Below are 7,910 nucleotides of genomic sequence, written 5' to 3' on the forward strand. Positions count from 1 at the left end.
ACATTCTCTCCAGTGTTTCCTTGGATGAACTTATTACAGATTTTGGTTAGGACTTTAAGGAGTTTCCTTCAGTCAAATTATGGTAAAACTGATGCTCCTTAAGTGTTTGCAGTGATTATGAAGGAATCCCATCCTTCCAAGAGGAAAATGGGTGCCAGCTTGTAATCTGTGCTGTTAAAGATTCAGCTGTATCCACAATTGGGTTTTTTTTTTTTTTTTTTTGTTTTTGTTTGTTTCCTTTTTTCTCCATACATCTCCTTTATGTAGCTCTGCTAATGCCCTGGATTCTTGACTCAAAGTTTCTCTGAAGCAAAAGACCATTTGAGCAGAACCAGACTGTGCCAATGACACCAGACATTCCCATGCTACAGTGCAGCTGTCTTCTGATTAGTTTAAAATTGAGTAGCTTTGGCATTAGAGGAAATCTAAATGTATTTTGCTTTGGTTTCTCTGGCATACAGCTGTTGTTGTAAAGACCTGGTTATGTAGGCAACTTTTCAAGCAAGTGTTATTGGATAATAAGCTCAGTTTGAGTTCATGCTGAGCTCAGCACACTTGGGCCCAGCTCTTTATGATGATGGCTGGGACTGGAACTGGTGTCTTCAGAGTATTTTATTTCCTGCATACTGCTTATACACTGATAGCATTTGATTCCCATCCCTTAAAGATAAATGAAATGTCTCTGAAGACTTTTCCATCCATTAAGGTAAGCCAGCTTGTGTGTGTGGACTAGCAGGCAGTGAGAGTTGGGCAGAGGAGCACATGCAGGACAGGGAAGGGTTTCATACATATAATGCTGTATTTGTCCTATATAGGAATTAGTCAATATCAGAAACATTTGTAAGGTTTACTGTTTTTTTTTTTAAATATATTTTTTACACTGGGTGACCTTCCATTATAACTTTCAAAAAACCACCACTCACATCAGATTTGTAAATTTCATTGAGAATGCAACAGTAATTTCTGAAAACCTCAGGGAAAAGTCTGTTATTCTCTTGAAGAAAACAGCAAAACTCTCAGTGTTTTCAGGTATGCAGTCTCGTGTTTAGTGAACAAGATAAGTAGCAAAATGCGTGATATAATTTTCCATCTGTCCAGACATATAATTTTAAAGAAATGTTTTCATAATTTTTAACTAGTATAAAACCATGAAATGTAGAATACAAATAAGATTTCTCTGATATGGAGTCCAAACCCCACACGTAACAGCACAGTATATCTTCATTAACAAGAAACATTTCTATTGATTTCATTTTGCAATGTTTCATATTACACATAACAAATATGTATGGTCACCTAAATGAATTATTGCAATTCAATTTGGAATGATTGCATAAGGTTATTGTGTTATCTCTAGGATGCCTTAGTCTCTGGGTGTCAAAACTGTTTTTATTTAATGGAATAACATGGGAAAGTTAATCAGAGTAGGTTAACCTCTATGGAACACAAGGTCACAAACACTCAGTCTCAACTGTAATTGGGGAGCTTACATTATTTATTTATTTGTATTTTTTTAACTTGGAAAAAATATATATGCAAGAGGAAAATGCAGTGTGGAATTCAGCCCTGATGAAAGTCTCACTGGGCTTTCCAGTAGGAAAACTTATTTTCCCTGCAGAAAGTTCCTGTGAGGTAATTACTATGAAAAAAAGGAAAAATTGTGCAGTAATCAGGTATTTCCCATGAAATCTCTTTTTTCTGGCACCTTTTTGAGGTTCTTTATCACCTTTGCTGGAAATGAAATGATTACAAAATCTTTGGTGGTATGCCAAGATTACAATGTACAGAGTTGATTTTCTAGCTGTTTCACTACCACTTGGTTTTTTCTTTCTTGCCCTGTTTGCTTTATCTACCCTCATCTCTTACATCAGACTGTTGCTTTGAAACTGTGTCAGAAATTGCTTTTTTTCTCTGTATTTGTGCATGTGCTTAATGCAGTCTGTCTGGGTAAAGCCTGGCACGGCCACTGTAGCAGTGAGCTGAGTGAGCAGCTCTGGTGTTGAGTGCATGTATATCAGGAGTAAAAAAGTTCTATGAAGAAAAGAAATTGCCCATTTCAGGGATATTAAGAAATAAATCTGATCTGCAGATTTTTTGAAAGGGCGTAATTTCTATACAGCTATTTATCACCGTATCAGTGTTCGAAGGGAGCAAAACATATTACATGCATTCCATATTGAATAGGCTTGCTCCATCATAGGTGCAGAAGGTTGGTAGGATCCTTCTGGATTGAGAAGTTACTGGGTATCTTGAGTGTAGCTTTGAATTTTCCTCATCACGTTCTGGCTGAGAGTTGCGTGCTTGAGTCTAGGTCAGTCTTTCTGGTTCTCTTTCTGGTCAATGAGAGGGGGGGCAGAAGATAATTTAACCTACCTTTCCTAATATGGGATATATTTCTTATTCTATAAAAGGCTCCATTGGACATTTTGTTCCTACAGGCCACAGATTCCTTCACAGCATCTTCTCTTAAAGGAAAGATCTCTCATCTGAAGGACAGTGGGCCACAGGAAGAGTAGAGATTAAGGGCCCCTTCAGCTCTGTATTTAAAACCCAACATGATATGGCTGGTCCGTGTGAGCAGAGTCTCAGGCTGGTCTGAAGCTAGAGAGGGTCCTTTATTTTCTTTTGAGTAATGTCCATAGGGTTACCGTGTACGTTAACTCCTAAGCTGCTTGATAACAGAAGGGGCAAGAAACCAGATCATCTTCAAAGCAGCCTGCAAACTGAGACAGGTGACCACAGTCTTAAGTGTCTGCTGCTCACCAGTCTTTTCCCTAATATTATTCCTTTGGCTATTCAAACTGGCAGAATAGCAATGGGCAGAAAGGACCACACACGCACACACACACACAAAAAGCTGCTCTCTGTTCTTCTATGTAATAGCTTATTTCAGACAAATCATTTCCCACTTGTCTATACTCTCTAGAACATTAATGTCACCATATTGGGTTAGAGAAAAAGTTTATCTGAGCCTGGGACTTTGTCTTTGAGAGTGACCAGTAGCAATCACGTACGGAGATCAGAGGGAGTGAACAGATAAGATAATCCTTCTGTGGCATATTTATTCTCCCTTCTTCTAGGGTCATCTTGACTCTGACTCTCTCCTCCAGACCAATCAGCTGGGATTGCCTGGCATAGAGTTTGCTGAACTAAAAGCAACAAAGTGCTTCTTGTTCAGATTCCGCTGCTCTCCCTGACAAATCTGCAGCTGCACTACAGCCTTCCCTCTCCAAAGCCACAGAGCTTTGGGTAACCATCAATACCAAGTCCTCAACTGATGACAATAGACACAGAATCCCTGAGCTCTCTTGCAAACAAAAAGGAGCTGCCACGTGTCACTGTCACGCAACAAATGATTTCCGTTCACCCAGAGATTTGACTGAATTTCAATCACAAGCTTAAAGAGTCAGCTTTGATTTACTCGGGGGAATGGGACTGTTTTCAGTGGTCAGCAAAAGAAAGGCCTGGACTGTTCATTAATATTTTAAAAAGGCAAACACCGAAATGACATAATGAATGATGCATTGTCTTTGCTGCCTCTACATTAAAAGCAACCAGGAGTTTTTAGCTGGGGGTCAGATGAAGAAAAGTTCCCTCAGATCCCAGTAACTTTATCTCCCCAGAACTGGTGGTCATTTTCTCTTTTTTTTTTTTTTTTCATCTTGTCTGCCTGAAAGCCAGTATTCCTCTGCTCACCCTTTGAACCTCTGTGCTGACAAGCATAGGCATATTCTGGAGGTGTGCATCTGACCTGCCTCTAGAGAACAGAATTTGTTTTCATCTGTGCTGTTTTGAATTTGAGCCCCTACACAGAATAGTAAATTCCCAACTAGAAACTTTCATGTGGATGTCAGCAATGAGAGCATCTTTATAAAAAACATTAGCAAGAAAAAAATGCATAAATGCATAAAAATCCTTTTGATAAGTTTACTTAACAAAATGTTGGTCCATTGCTTAAAATTCACCCTTAACTTTCATAATTGCCATGTCCAGAACAAAACATCTGCATAAATCTTCTGCATATTGGCACATCATCAAGCAGAGGCTCTCAGCAGTCTCTCACAGACTCATTGATGAATTGGAATTGCAGAAAGTACCCATTTCAAGCCCAAGCACAACTGACATGATCAAAATAGATTTTCTGCATATATTCACTGTGAAGTCTTTTATGATAGAAAATTAGAATAGAACAGCTAATTCATTTAAGTTTAGTTCAATTGGAACGAAGCTACAAAGATTATCAAGTTGCCTGAGCACTTCACTGACATGCATGTGGAGACAACCACCTTGCTAGAAAACTTGTTCCAATGTTTGATCACTTTCAAGGTACAGAAATTTTTCCTAAGGTACACTTTGAACCTCCACTGGTGCAGATCTGTGCTGTTACTGCATATTCTGTTGTTGGTGCCCAGGGATCAGAGCCCAGCACTTCCCTCTGCACTTTTCCTCCTCTTCAAGTTGTTGAGAACAATGAGGTCACTTCTCAGCCTCCTCTTCTCCAGACTGGACAACCCAAGTGTCCTCAGCCTCTCCTCACAGGACATCCCTTTTAGTCCTCTTAAAGATTCATTGTCCTCCTCTTGAATGCATTCAGATATCTTGACATTCTTTTTATATTGAGGAGCCTGAAACTGTGCGCAGTGTTCAAACTGAGGCCACACCAATGCTAAATACAGTGAGGGAATCACCTCTTTTGACCTGCTTGATATGCTTTGTTTAGTGCACCCCAAAATGCAGTGTACCCTCTTGGCTGCAAGTGCAGATTGCTGACTCATTTTGAGCCTACCATGCCTGTAGCCACAAATTTAGACAAATATTCTTAACTTTAGGAAGTGTCTTTTCTTCTTTACATAAGATTTGCTTATTTCTTATTTTCTTATTTTGTAAGTCTATACTTTGAACATATTGAATTTTATAGAGCAAAATCATCACCTTAAATTTCCAGAGGGATGCTGATGTTGTAAGTGGCAGACTCAGAAACCTGGCACTTCTACCTTTTCTTGTTTAATGAGATAAAAATGAGCAGGCATTAAGATAAATGTTTCACAGAATTAGAATGATGTTAATTCAATAAAGCAGTCGATGGCACAAAATCACTGCATTTTTTTTTTTTTTTTTGAGAGCATGTGGATACCAGCACAGAGACCCTGTAGAAAGATCTCTGCTACCCTGCTGTCCACCATTGTGGAGGTATGTGAAGTACGATTCCACCCGGGAGTTCCTGAAAATCTATCATTTTGGTCTGAAATTTCAGAATAAATCTCTTATACAACCCAAGATCTCTCAGACAATTCATATGCTAGAGATCACTTAAAAACTTTCTAGTTCTCTGTTGGTACTAGTCAACGCAAAAATTGAGATATTTCGTAATAATATATATAACTGTGTTCTTAATTTCTCATCTCTCAGAAGGTGTGTTAGGGCAATGTTATCAGTTGCCACTTAAGACTGCAGCTGCATGCCCGACACTTCAACAGGACAGCTAGATTTTAGGTGCTGGCAGAAACTGTGTACTCTGGGAATATTTTCTGGGCAAAGAGAAAGATTATGGAACAATAATGTGGATATAATTCATATTTCACTATCAGTCTCTGTGGAAAGCCAAAGAGATCTTCATGATACTACAAGACACTCTTTATCAGTAAAACAACAGGTAAATATGTGAAATACAGAAACAAGGAAAGGAAGATTTTTCTGAAAATAATACCAGAATTTTTTTAACGTGGAGAAAACTGAAAGACTGTGAATGCATACAAATGAGATGACTTAGGTCAGGTTGTTTTCCTAGTGAATTTAAAAAAGAAAAAAATGCATAATTCAGCAAAGCAATGGAACTGTCAGCAACAACTGGAGATTCAGTGTGGAGAGGAAATTAATGGAGTCAGGGGTATAGTCTTAGTCTCCGCAGTAAATCAAAGACCAGATTTGAAGTCACTGACTTATTTATTAATTCATATTCGTAAGATGCTTCAAAGTCCTGACCTATCTGTTGGGAAGATTTATCCTAATCCACTCTTCCGTCCTTACTGGAAATGTGCATAAATAAGAAGAGTAAACTGGCGTCTCATTATTATAATTAAACTTTTAATGTCTATTCTTTGTGTACACGTACTGTAGACAAAACCAAACCAAACCAAAACAACAACAACAAACTTCTTAGGAATTTAGCTCATGTACATAAATTTGTATGTGTCAATGAATTGTATTGATTTTGATTAGTAGATGCAATTTCTCATCCTATAAGCTTTTTGCATAGTGAATATGGATGTTGGCTGGTTAAAAATTTTACTTAATGGCAAATTTGTTTTCTCGTTGGCTGAAGGAAAATTTCACAGAGTTCAGAGGTTTACATCAGACTCATCTATGGTCTGGAAATCCCTATCTATTTTGACTGCAGGAAGCTTTATTCATGATGTTAATATAGATCGAATCTTTCAAAAAACGTATAAACAAAGAAAAGAAAAATCTCTTCTGTTCAAAGGGATTAAAGGACAATGAATTTCAAACGGGAATATTGCTAAAATTCATGGGTGCTGTAGTTTTCATTATATAGGACTGAAGGATGGTATCACATATTGACAAAAAGTAAATGCTTGTGGTCACACCAGAAACTCCATGAGAAGTTGAAAACTATCTTCCTTGACAACAGTGCAGTCTACTCAGAACTTCTGCTTTTTTTTTTTTTTTTTCAAATTGTCTCCTCTGCTTCTATTCTGTTCCCCCAATTTTACTATCACTCTCCACTGCAGATTCTTTTAATGCCCTCCAACCTTCCCCTTCTTACCCCATCTCTGTGTCCACAATCTCCAGGTTCAGCAAAGAAAGCATTAATTACCAACCAATGTGTTGACTTCCAAAAGTGTCAACACTCCCGAACTCAAGCCTAGGAAAAAGTATTCTATTAAATCTTATCTCTAGTTTTAAAAAAAAACCAACAGTGTGCCTAGTATGGTCAAAATCAGGGCTTTGGGAAGAAGGAACCTGGGAGAAGTAAAAATGTGGGACTCACTAAACCTTCTAAATGACTTGCAATACTATATAAATCTGCCTTGGATTATTTGTTTCTAAAATTAAAAACAAACAACAACAACACCGTTTAAGGTTCTATTTTTCCAGAGTTCTTTATCACAAATCCTCCCTGATTGCTGAGGGACAGAAGGGTAGAATCTGGTTTATTGTATATCTTCCTAGGATACAACTAATAAATTTTGTGGGGAAAGTCTTCAATATTTCTGTATTAACTGTTGAAGATTAAACTCTGTCCCCACTGAAATAATCAGCAAAGCATCACTTGGTCTGAGTGGACTGAGATCTCTTCCTTTAGTAGTAGGCCTCAGAGACAGAGACAGGCGAATGTCAATGAATTTTTCTGATCATGAAATCCATAAACCACGGTGGAACTTTTTCTTTATTAATTTTAAATGTTTCTGTACATTTCTGACTTTCCAAAGGTCAGACTAGTCAACAGTTCCTTCATTCCTTTTCCTTCACTTTTCCCAGAGCAGTTTTGCAATAAGTTTCACTCTTGTGGAAAATTTCATTCCTGAAATAGAAACCTCTAAACAACAATTCAGACCTATTTTAAAAAGCACTTCCCAGATATCTCAGCTCTGTTTCAAATGCTTAAGATATTTCCTTGATTTTACTTTAACTGTGGAGATCTCTGTTATGCTTCTATTACTTTTTTCCTGGGTTAAGAAATTTCAGTGTGTGTTTCAGATGAGTATTTTTGCTCCTATACATTTCCTGAGAAATAAATGGAAAGGCTTCATAGTGAGGATAAATTGACCAATTAGTAAACATAATGCATAGAACACTTTTTAATATTACAGCTGCTGTGATTTGATGGGAATGTATACATCTCAGAACAGGAACATGATGGAACTCTAATTATTCTGCAATTGGAAGAG

Source organism: Tetrao urogallus (assembly GCF_951394365.1).
Source record: "Tetrao urogallus genome assembly, chromosome: 1".
NCBI classification, from domain to species: Eukaryota; Metazoa; Chordata; class Aves; order Galliformes; family Phasianidae; genus Tetrao; species Tetrao urogallus.